The sequence below is a fragment of the Petromyzon marinus genome, chromosome 42 (assembly GCF_048934315.1).
Source record: "Petromyzon marinus isolate PM22_M1 ecotype Great Lakes invasive population chromosome 42, UKy_Petmar_22M1.pri1.0, whole genome shotgun sequence".
NCBI classification, from domain to species: Eukaryota; Metazoa; Chordata; class Hyperoartia; order Petromyzontiformes; family Petromyzontidae; genus Petromyzon; species Petromyzon marinus.
In genome coordinates, this window is record NC_133708.1 from 5,335,911 (window position 1) to 5,347,736 (window position 11,826).

The 11,826-nt window shown below is 40.0% G+C and overlaps 9 non-coding genes across 9 annotated transcripts; all 9 read right to left on the reverse strand.

Moving 5' to 3' along the window:
• Nucleotides 1-160: 160 nt before the first annotated feature.
• LOC142930740 (U5 spliceosomal RNA) lies at nucleotides 161-276 on the reverse strand. Its single transcript, XR_012946690.1, has one exon. It is a non-coding gene; the product is annotated as a U5 spliceosomal RNA (small nuclear RNA).
• Nucleotides 277-1,394: 1,118 nt separating this feature from the next.
• Nucleotides 1,395-1,510, reverse strand: LOC142930742 (U5 spliceosomal RNA). Its single transcript, XR_012946692.1, has one exon. It is a non-coding gene; the product is annotated as a U5 spliceosomal RNA (small nuclear RNA).
• Nucleotides 1,511-2,920: 1,410 nt separating this feature from the next.
• LOC142930743 (U5 spliceosomal RNA) lies at nucleotides 2,921-3,036 on the reverse strand. Its single transcript, XR_012946693.1, has one exon. It is a non-coding gene; the product is annotated as a U5 spliceosomal RNA (small nuclear RNA).
• A 1,412-nt stretch (nucleotides 3,037-4,448) lies between these two features.
• LOC142930700 (U5 spliceosomal RNA) lies at nucleotides 4,449-4,564 on the reverse strand. Its single transcript, XR_012946651.1, has one exon. It is a non-coding gene; the product is annotated as a U5 spliceosomal RNA (small nuclear RNA).
• Nucleotides 4,565-5,973: 1,409 nt separating this feature from the next.
• LOC142930744 (U5 spliceosomal RNA) lies at nucleotides 5,974-6,089 on the reverse strand. The gene has a single exon (XR_012946694.1). It is a non-coding gene; the product is annotated as a U5 spliceosomal RNA (small nuclear RNA).
• Nucleotides 6,090-7,497: 1,408 nt separating this feature from the next.
• Nucleotides 7,498-7,613, reverse strand: LOC142930745 (U5 spliceosomal RNA). Its single transcript, XR_012946695.1, has one exon. It is a non-coding gene; the product is annotated as a U5 spliceosomal RNA (small nuclear RNA).
• A 1,408-nt stretch (nucleotides 7,614-9,021) lies between these two features.
• LOC142930638 (U5 spliceosomal RNA) lies at nucleotides 9,022-9,137 on the reverse strand. The gene has a single exon (XR_012946589.1). It is a non-coding gene; the product is annotated as a U5 spliceosomal RNA (small nuclear RNA).
• A 1,113-nt stretch (nucleotides 9,138-10,250) lies between these two features.
• Nucleotides 10,251-10,366, reverse strand: LOC142930697 (U5 spliceosomal RNA). The gene has a single exon (XR_012946648.1). It is a non-coding gene; the product is annotated as a U5 spliceosomal RNA (small nuclear RNA).
• Nucleotides 10,367-11,480: 1,114 nt separating this feature from the next.
• Nucleotides 11,481-11,596, reverse strand: LOC142930675 (U5 spliceosomal RNA). Its single transcript, XR_012946626.1, has one exon. It is a non-coding gene; the product is annotated as a U5 spliceosomal RNA (small nuclear RNA).
• Between the last annotated feature and the right edge of the window lie 230 nt (nucleotides 11,597-11,826).

Here is an 11,826-nt window from a genome sequence, read left to right on the forward strand (position 1 = left end):
CTAAACTGAAATACACCCTTCCTTGGACGGGCTATAGGCTAGTCAGATAATAGCTACGTAACTTTGTCGCAATGAACACAAAGTGTGTCCCCCTCCTCTCTTTTCATGACGTGAAGCACCCGTACCCAGCAACCTCAATCTTTTTGTTACTTTCAAGGAAACCCTGCCAGAGCAGGGTTACGAAAAATAGTTTAAGACTCATTAGAGTGTTCCTCTCCACGGAAATCTTTAGTAAAAGGCGAAAGATTTATTCGCTCTGAAGAGAAACCAGAGTAAAGTTTAGTTCCATCATTAGTAGGTACTTATCGGAACACTCCTACATTTATCCTATGGGACCTGTTCTTCGGAACTTTAGTAAAATTAAAACGTCCTTTGATACAACTTAAAATCAGTGATTATTTAATTTCCATTCATGTATTTACACGAGGGTTATTAAAGGAAAGGTAATGTTATTCTGCACATAGTTTACTTCACATTGTGATCATTGTACATAATTACAGTATTGGACGAATGGCGGACCCGTAAACATGGCCAATAACTTGGCCAGCATCCGTTAGCTTTTTAAAATACTGTATTTTAACAAACATATTTTAAGAAATATACTGTATTGTCATGTATTATATGTATTATGCATACCAACTGTCATCTATTATCTACATATGGCGCTGCATGTTTTATTTAAACACTAGCCTTTTGCCCGTCCAAGGACGGGTGTATTGCAATAAATCTGAAACATGCAAGCAAAAAGCAGACCGCGACGTGATATTCATTGCATTAATGCGTGTGCAATTATTTTTTAATGGGCGGTGACACAGACCTATTTCATGTTAAGGTTATAATCCCTTGTTCATCATGACGTCCTTTTTACTCTGATGTCTCAATAGCGTTACGGAAATCTCGTGACATGAGGGTTCTGCCTATGTATTGAGGGGTGTAAGTTGATGCCTAGGATAGGGGAGGAGGCCCATTGGCCCCCCATGTGTAGTGACTTCAGCCGCTAATAATTAGGAATGGGGGGAGGGGGTGTCCATTTGGAGGACGTCACCTGTTCTTGAATATTAATGAGGGGGACTGGTCGATGTGGAGTGATGTTACAAGAGTTAAGGACAGACATTAATGGGTGATTATAGTAGGTATTCGGGGGGGGGGAGCATCAAGCGTACGTACGCAGGTGGGGGGGGGGGGGGTAAAAGTACGCGTGCATACAGGGAGGGGGAAAGGGTATGGACCCTAAACTGAAATACACCCGTCCTTGGACGGGCTATAGGCTAGTCAGATAATAAATAGCTTCGTAACTTTTCCGCAATGAACACAAAGTGTGTCCCCCTCCTCTTTTTTCATGACGTGAAGCACCCGTACCCAGCAACCTCAATCTTTTTGTTACTTTCAAGGAAACCCTGCCAGAGCAGGGTTACGAAAAATAGTTTAAGACTCATTAGAGTGTTCCTCTCCACGGAAATCTTTAGTAAAAGGCGAAAGATTTATTCGCTCTGAAGAGAAACCAGAGTAAAGTTTAGTTCCATCATTAGTAGGTACTTATCGGAACACTCCTACATTTATCCTATGGGACCTGTTCTTCGGAACTTTAGTAAAATTAAAACGTCCTTTGATACAACTTAAAATCAGTGATTATTTAATTTCCATTCATGTTTTTACACGAGGGTTATTAAAGTAAAGGTAATGTTATTCTGCACATAGTTTACTTCACATTGTGATCATTGTACATAATTACAGTATTGGACCAATGGCGGACCCGTAAACATGGCCAATAACTTGTCCAGCATCCATATTCTTAGTTTTTTCGGTAAAGTCACGTTGAAGAGAAACAACAAAATAATAAAATATATATAAACCAATAAAAAAATTCTCACGACGTTTCGACCATAACTCAAACGGTCGTCTTCAGGTGTGTTGAAGAAGACGACCGTTTGAGTTATGGTCGAAACGTCATGAGAATTTTGTATTGTTTTATATATATATTTTATTATTTTGTTGTTTCTCTTCAACGTGACTTTACCAAAAAAACTAAGAATATGAATTACTGCAGTCACGAAAGCTTATAATCAAAATTTGTCCAGCATCTGTTAGCTTTTTAAAATACTGTATTTTAACAAACATATTTTAAGAAATATACTGTATTGTCATGTATTATATGTATTATGAATACCAACTGTCATCTATTATCTACATATGGTGCTGCATGTTTTATTTAAACACTAGCCTTTTGCCCGTCCAAGGACGTGTGTATTGCAGTAAATCTGAAACTTGCAAGCGAAAAGCAGACCGCGACGTGATATTCATTGCATTAATGCGTGTGCATTTTTTTTTAATGCGCGATGACACAGACCTATTTCATGTTAAGGTTATAATCCCTTGTTCATCATGACGTCCTTTTTACTCTGATGTCTCAATAGCGTTACGGAAATCTCGTGACATGAGGGTTCTGCCTATGAAGTGAGGGTGTAAGTTGACGCCTAGGATAGGGGAGGAGGCCCCTTGGTCCCCCATGTGTAGTGACTTCAGCCGCTAATAATTAGGAATGCGGGGAGGGGGTGTCGATTTGGAGGACGTCACCTGCTCTTGAAAATTAATGAGGGGGACTGGTCGATGTGGAGTGATGTTACGAGAGTTAAGGACAGACATTAATGGGTGATTATAGTAGGTATTCGGGGGGGAGCATCAAGCGTACGTACGCAGGTGGGGGGGGGGGGGTAAAAGTACGCGTGCATACAGGGAGGGGGGAAAGGGGATGGACCCTAAACTGAAATACACCCGTCCTTGGACGGGCTACAGGCTAGTCAGATAATAAATAGCTGCGTAACTTTGCCGCAATGAACACAAAGTGTGTCCCCCTCCTCTCTTTTCATGACGTGAAGCACCCGTACCCAGCAACCTCAATCTTTTTGTTACTTTCAAGGAAACCCTGCCAGAGCAGGGTTACGAAAAATAGTTTAAGACTCATTAGAGTGTTCCTCTCCACGGAAATCTTTAGTAAAAGGCGAAAGATTTATTCGCTCTGAAGAGAAACCAGAGTAAAGTTTAGTTCCATCATTAGTAGGTACTTATCGGAACACTCCTACATTTATCCTATGGGACCTGTTCTTCGGAACTTTAGTAAAATTAAAACGTCCTTTGATACAACTTAAAATCAGTGATTATTTAATTTCCATTCATGTTTTTACACGAGGGTTATTAAAGTAAAGGTAATGTTATTCTGCACATAGTTTACTTCACATTGTGATCATTGTACATAATTACAGTATTGGACCAATGGCAGACCCGTAAACATGGCCAATAACTTGTCCAGCATCCATATTCTTAGTTTTTTCGGTAAAGTCACGTTGAAGAGAAACAACAAAATAATAAAATATATATAAACCAATAAAAAAATTCTCACGACGTTTCGACCATAACTCAAACGGTCGTCTTCAGGTGTGTTGAAGAAGACGACCGTTTGAGTTACGGTCGAAACGTCGTGAGAATTTTGTATTGTTTATATATTTTATTATTTTGTTGTTTCTCTTCAACGTGACTTTACCAAAAAAACTAAGAATATGAATTACTGCAGTCACGAAAGCTTATAATCAAAATTTGTCCAGCATCTGTTAGCTTTTTAAAATACTGTATTTTAACAAACATATTTTAAGAAATATACTGTATTGTCATGTATTATATGTATTATGAATACCAACTGTCATCTATTATCTACATATGGCGCTGCATGTTTTATTTAAACACTAGCCTTTTGCCCATCCAAGGACGGGTGTATTGCAGTAAATCTGAAACTTGCAAGCGAAAAGCAGACCGCGACGTGATATTCATTGCATTAATGCGTGTGCAATTTTTTTTTAATGCGCGATGACACATACCTATTTCATGTTAAGGTTATAATCCCTTGTTCATCATGACGTCCTTTTTACTCTGATGTCTCAATAGTGTTATGGAAATCTCGTGACATGAGGGTTCTGCCTATGAAGTGAGGGGTGTAAGTTGACGCCTAGGATAGGGGAGGAGGCCCATTGGCCCCCCATGTGTAGTGACTTCAGCCGCTAATAATTAGGAATGGGGGGAGGAGGTGTCGATTTGGCGGATGTCACCTGCTCTTGAAAATTAATGAGGGGGACTGGTCGATGTGGAGTGATGTTACGAGAGTTAAGGACAGAAATTAATGGGTGATTATAGTAGGTATTTGGGGGGGGGGAGCATCAAGCGTACGTACGCAGGTGGGGGGGGGGGGGGGGTGGGTAAAAGTACGCGTGCATACAGAGAGGGGGAAAGGGTATGGACCCTAAACTGAAATACACCCTTCCTTGGACGGGCTATAGGCTAGTCAGATAATAGCTACGTAACTTTGTCGCAATGAACACAAAGTGTGTCCCCCTCCTCTCTTTTCATGACGTGAAGCACCCGTACCCAGCAACCTCAATCTTTTTGTTACTTTCAAGGAAACCCTGCCAGAGCAGGGTTACGAAAAATAGTTTAAGACTCATTAGAGTGTTCCTCTCCACGGAAATCTTTAGTAAAAGGCGAAAGATTTATTCGCTCTAAAAAAAAACCAGAGTAAAGTTTAGTTCCATCATTAGTAGGTACTTATCGGAACACTCCTACATTTATCCTATGGGACCTGTTCTTCGGAACTTTAGTAAAATTAAAACGTCCTTTGATACAACTTAAAATCAGTGATTATTTAATTTCCATTCATGTATTTACACGAGGGTTATTAAAGGAAAGGTAATGTTATTCTGCACATAGTTTACTTCACATTGTGATCATTGTACATAATTACAGTATTGGACCAATGGCGGACCCGTAAACATGGCCAATAACTTGTCGAGCATCCATATTCTTAGTTTTTTCGGTAAAGTCACGTTGAAGAGAAACAACAAAATAATAAAATATATATAAAACAATAAAAAAAATTCTCACGACGTTTCGACCATAACTCAAACGGTCGTCTTCAGGTGTGTTGAAGAAGACGACCGTTTGAGTTATGGTCGAAACGTCGTGAGAATTTTTTTATTGTTTTATATATATTTTATTATTTTGTTGTTTCTCTTCAACGTGACTTTACCAAAAAAACTAAGAATATGAATTACTGCAGTCACGAAAGCTTTAAATCAAAATTTGTCCAGCATCTGTTAGCTTTTTAAAATACTGTATTTTAACAAACATATTTTAAGAAACACTGTATTGTCATGTATTATATGTATTATGAATACCAACTGTCATCTATTATCTACATATGGCGCTGCATGTTTTATTTAAACACTAGCCTTTTGCCCGTCCAAGGACGGGTGTATTGCAGTAAATCTGAAACTTGCAAGCGAAAAGCAGACCGCGACGTGATATTCATTGCATTAATGCGTGTGCATTTTTTTTTAATGCGCGATGACACAGACCTATTTCATGTTAAGGTTATAATCCCTTGTTCATCATGACGTCCTTTTTACTCTGATGTCTCAATAGCGTTACGGAAATCTCGTGACATGAGGGTTCTGCCTATGTAGTGAGGGGTGTAAGTTGACGCCTAGGATAGGGGAGGAGGCCCATTGGTCCCCCATGTGTAGTGACTTCAGCCGCTAATAATTAGGAATGCGGGGAGGGGGTGTCGATTTGGAGGACGTCACCTGCTCTTGAAAATTAATGAGGGGGACTGGTCGATGTGGAGTGATGTTACGAGAGTTAAGGACAGACATTAATGGGTGATTATAGTAGGTATTCGGGGGGGAGCATCAAGCGTACGTACGCAGGTGGGGGGGGGGGGGTAAAAGTACGCGTGCATACAGGGAGGGGGGAAAGGGGATGGACCCTAAATAGAAATACACCCGTCCTTGGACGGGCTACAGGCTAGTCAGATAATAAATAGCTGCGTAACTTTGCCGCAATGAACACAAAGTGTGTCCCCCTCCTCTCTTTTCATGACGTGAAGCACCCGTACCCAGCAACCTCAATCTTTTTGTTACTTTCAAGGAAACCCTGCCAGAGCAGGGTTACGAAAAATAGTTTAAGACTCATTAGAGTGTTCCTCTCCACGGAAATCTTTAGTAAAAGGCGAAAGATTTATTCGCTCTGAAGAGAAACCAGAGTAAAGTTTAGTTCCATCATTAGTAGGTACTTATCGGAACACTCCTACATTTATCCTATGGGACCTGTTCTTCGGAACTTTAGTAAAATTAAAACGTCCTTTGATACAACTTAAAATCAGTGATTATTTAATTTCCATTCATGTTTTTACACGAGGGTTATTAAAGTAAAGGTAATGTTATTCTGCACATAGTTTACTTCACATTGTGATCATTGTACATAATTACAGTATTGGACCAATGGCAGACCCGTAAACATGGCCAATAACTTGTCCAGCATCCATATTCTTAGTTTTTTCGGTAAAGTCACGTTGAAGAGAAACAACAAAATAATAAAATATATATAAACCAATAAAAAAATTCTCACGACGTTTCGACCATAACTCAAACGGTCGTCTTCAGGTGTGTTGAAGAAGACGACCGTTTGAGTTATGGTCGAAACGTCGTGAGAATTTTGTATTGTTTATATATTTTATTATTTTGTTGTTTCTCTTCAACGTGACTTTACCAAAAAAACTAAGAATATGAATTACTGCAGTCACGAAAGCTTATAATCAAAATTTGTCCAGCATCTGTTAGCTTTTTAAAATACTGTATTTTAACAAACATATTTTAAGAAATATACTGTATTGTCATGTATTATATGTATTATGAATACCAACTGTCATCTATTATCTACATATGGCGCTGCATGTTTTATTTAAACACTAGCCTTTTGCCCGTCCAAGGACGGGTGTATTGCAGTAAATCTGAAACTTGCAAGCGAAAAGCAGACCGCGACGTGATATTCATTGCATTAATGCGTGTGCAATTTTTTTTTAATGCGCGATGACACATACCTATTTCATGTTAAGGTTATAATCCCTTGTTCATCATGACGTCCTTTTTACTCTGATGTCTCAATAGTGTTATGGAAATCTCGTGACATGAGGGTTCTGCCTATGAAGTGAGGGGTGTAAGTTGACGCCTAGGATAGGGGAGGAGGCCCATTGGCCCCCCATGTGTAGTGACTTCAGCCGCTAATAATTAGGAATGGGGGGAGGAGGTGTCGATTTGGCGGATGTCACCTGCTCTTGAAAATTAATGAGGGGGACTGGTCGATGTGGAGTGATGTTACGAGAGTTAAGGACAGAAATTAATGGGTGATTATAGTAGGTATTTGGGGGGGGGGAGCATCAAGCGTACGTACGCAGGTGGGGGGGGGGGGTGGGTAAAAGCACGCGTGCATACAGAGAGGGGGAAAGGGTATGGACCCTAAACTGAAATACACCCTTCCTTGGACGGGCTATAGGCTAGTCAGATAATAGCTGCGTAACTTTGTCGCAATGAACACAAAGTGTGTCCCCCTCCTCTCTTTTCATGACGTGAAGCACCCGTACCCAGCAACCTCAATCTTTTTGTTACTTTCAAGGAAACCCTGCCAGAGCAGGGTTACGAAAAATAGTTTAAGACTCATTAGAGTGTTCCTCTCCACGGAAATCTTTAGTAAAAGGCGAAAGATTTATTCGCTCTGAAGAGAAACCAGAGTAAAGTTTAGTTCCATCATTAGTAGGTACTTATCGGAACACTCCTACATTTATCCTATGGGACCTGTTCTTCGGAACTTTAGTAAAATTAAAACGTCCTTTGATACAACTTAAAATCAGTGATTATTTAATTTCCATTCATGTATTTACACGAGGGTTATTAAAGGAAAGGTAATGTTATTCTGCACATAGTTTACTTCACATTGTGATCATTGTACATAATTACAGTATTGGACCAATGGCGGACCCGTAAACATGGCCAATAACTTGTCGAGCATCCATATTCTTAGTTTTTTCGGTAAAGTCACGTTGAAGAGAAACAACAAAATAATAAAATATATATAAAACAATAAAAAAAATTCTCACGACGTTTCGACCATAACTCAAACGGTCGTCTTCAGGTGTGTTGAAGAAGACGACCGTTTGAGTTATGGTCGAAACGTCGTGAGAATTTTTTATTGTTTTATATATATTTTATTATTTTGTTGTTTCTCTTCAACGTGACTTTACCAAAAAAACTAAGAATATGAATTACTGCAGTCACGAAAGCTTTAAATCAAAATTTGTCCAGCATCTGTTAGCTTTTTAAAATACTGTATTTTAACAAACATATTTTAAGAAACACTGTATTGTCATGTATTATATGTATTATGAATACCAACTGTCATCTATTATCTACATATGGCGCTGCATGTTTTATTTAAACACTAGCCTTTTGCCCGTCCAAGGACGGGTGTATTGCAGTAAATCTGAAACTTGCAAGCGAAAAGCAGACCGCGACGTGATATTCATTGCATTAATGCGTGTGCATTTTTTTTTAATGCGCGATGACACAGACCTATTTCATGTTAAGGTTATAATCCCTTGTTCATCATGACGTCCTTTTTACTCTGATGTCTCAATAGCGTTACGGAAATCTCGTGACATGAGGGTTCTGCCTATGAAGTGAGGGTGTAAGTTGACGCCTAGGATAGGGGAGGAGGCCCATTGGTCCCCCATGTGTAGTGACTTCAGCCGCTAATAATTAGGAATGCGGGGAGGGGGTGTCGATTTGGAGGACGTCACCTGCTCTTGAAAATTAATGAGGGGGACTGGTCGATGTGGAGTGATGTTACGAGAGTTAAGGACAGACATTAATGGGTGATTATAGTAGGTATTCGGGGGGGAGCATCAAGCGTACGTACGCAGGTGGGGGGGGGGGGGGGTAAAAGTACGCGTGCATACAGGGAGGGGGAAAGGGTATGGACCCTAAACTGAAATACACCCGTCCTTGGACGGGCTATAGGCTAGTCAGATAATAAATAGCTGCGTAACTTTGTCGCAATGAACACAAAGTGTGTCCCCCTCCTCTCTTTTCATGATGTGAAGCACCCGTACCCAGCAACCTCAATCTTTTTGTTACTTTCAAGGAAACCCTGCCAGAGCAGGGTTACGAAAAATAGTTTATGACTCATTAGAGTGTTCCTCTCCACGGAAATCTTTAGTAAAAGGCGAAAGATTTATTCGCTCTGAAGAGAAACCAGAGTAAAGTTTAGTTCCAGTAAAGTTTAGTACTTATCGGAACACTCCTACATTTATCCTATGGGACCTGTTCTTCGGAACTTTAGTAAAATTAAAACGTCCTTTGATACAACTTAAAATCAGTGATTATTTAATTTCCATTCATGTTTTTACACGAGGGTTATTAAAGTAAAGGTAATGTTATTCTGCACATAGTTTACTTCACATTGTGATCATTGTACATAATTACAGTATTGGACCAATGTCGACCCGTAAACATGGCCAATAACTTGTCCAGCATCCGTTAGCTTTTTAAAATACTGTATTTTAACAAACATATTTTAAGAAATATACTGTATTGTCATGTATTATATGTATTATGAATACCAACTGTCATCTATTATCTACATATGGCGCTGCATGTTTTATTTAAACACTAGCCTTTTGCCCGTCCAAGGACGGGTGTATTGCAGTAAATCTGAAACTTGCAAGCGAAAAGCAGACCGCGACGTGATATTCATTGCATTAATGCGTGTGCAATTTTTTTTTAATGCGCGATGACACAGACCTATTTCATGTTAAGGTTATAATCCCTTGTTCATCAAGACGTCCTTTTTACTCTGATGTCTCAATAGCGTTACGGAAATCTCGTGACATGAGGGTTCTGCCTATGAAGTGAGGGGTGTAAGTTGACGCCTAGGATAGGGGAGGAGGCCCATTGGCCCTCCATGTGTAGTGACTTCAGCCGCTAATAATTAGGAATGCGGGGAGGGGGTGTCGATTTGGAGGACGTCACCTGCTCTTGAATATTAATGAGGGGGACTGGTCGATGTGGAGTGATGTTACGAGAGTTAGGGACAGACATTAATGGGTGATTATAGTAGGTATTCGGGGGGGAGCATCAAGCGTACGTACGCAGGTGGGGGGGGGGGGGTAAAAGTACGCGTGCATACAGGGAGGGGGAAAGGGTATGGACCCTAAACTGAAATACACCCGTCCTTGGACGGGCTATAGGCTAGTCAGATAATAAATAGGTGCGTAACTTTGTCGCAATGAACACAAAGTGTGTCCCCCTCCTCTCTTTTCATGACGTGAAGCACCCGTACCCAGCAACCTCAATCTTTTTGTTACTTTCAAGGAAACCCTGCCAGAGCAGGGTTACGAAAAATAGTTTAAGACTCATTAGAGTGTTCCTCTCCACGGAAATCTTTAGTAAAAGGCGAAAGATTGATTCGCTCTGAAGAGAAACCAGAGTAAAGTTTAGTTCCATCATTAGTAGGTACTTATCGGAATACTCCTACATTTATCCTATGGGACCTGTTCTTCGGAACTTTAGTAAAATTAAAACGTCCTTTGATACAACTTAAAATCAGTGATTATTTAATTTCCATTCATGTTTTTACCCGAGGGTTATTAAAGTAAAGGTAATGTTATTCTGCACATAGTTTACTTCACATTGTGATCATTGTACATAATTACAGTATTGGACCAATGTCGACCCGTAAACATGGCCAATAACTTGTCCAGCATCCGTTAGCTTTTTAAAATACTGTATTTTAACAAACATATTTTAAGAAATATACTGTATTGTCATGTATTATATGTATTATGAATACCAACTGTCATCTATTATCTACATATGGCGCTGCATGTTTTATTTAAACACTAGCCTTTTGCCCGTCCAAGGACGGGTGTATTGCAGTAAATCTGAAACTTGCAAGCGAAAAGCAGACCGCGACGTGATATTCATTGCATTAATGCGTGTGCAATTTTTTTTTAATGCGCGATGACACAGACCTATTTCATGTTAAGGTTATAATCCCTTGTTCATCAAGACGTCCTTTTTACTCTGATGTCTCAATAGCGTTACGGAAATCTCGTGACATGAGGGTTCTGCCTATGAAGTGAGGGGTGTAAGTTGACGCCTAGGATAGGGGAGGAGGCCCATTGGCCCTCCATGTGTAGTGACTTCAGCCGCTAATAATTAGGAATGCGGGGAGGGGGTGTCGATTTGGAGGACGTCACCTGCTCTTGAATATTAATGAGGGGGACTGGTCGATGTGGAGTGATGTTACGAGAGTTAGGGACAGACATTAATGGGTGATTATAGTAGGTATTCGGGGGGGAGCATCAAGCGTACGTACGCAGGTGGGGGGGGGGGGTGTAAAAGTACGCGTGCATACAGGGAGGGGGAAAGGGTATGGACCCTAAACTGAAATACACCCGTCCTTGGACGGGCTATAGGCTAGTCAGATAATAAATAGCTGCGTAACTTTGTCGCAATGAACACAAAGTGTGTCCCCCTCCTCTCTTTTCATGACGTGAAGCACCCATACCCAGCAACCTCAATCTTTTTGTTACTTTCAAGGAAACCCTGCCAGAGCAGGGTTACAAAAAATAGTTTAAGACTCATTAGAGTGTTCCTCTCCACGGAAATCTTTAGTAAAAGGCGAAAGATTTATTCGCTCTAAAAAAAAACCAGAGTAAAGTTTAGTTCCAGTAAAGTTTAGTACTTATCGGAACACTCCTACATTTATCCTATGGGACCTGTTCTTCGGAACTTTAGTAAAATTAAAACGTCCTTTGATACAACTTAAAATCAGTGATTATTTAATTTCCATTCATGTTTTTACACGAGGGTTATTAAAGTAAAGGTAATGTTATTCTGCACATAGTTTACTTCACATTGTGATCATTGTACATAATTACAGTATTGG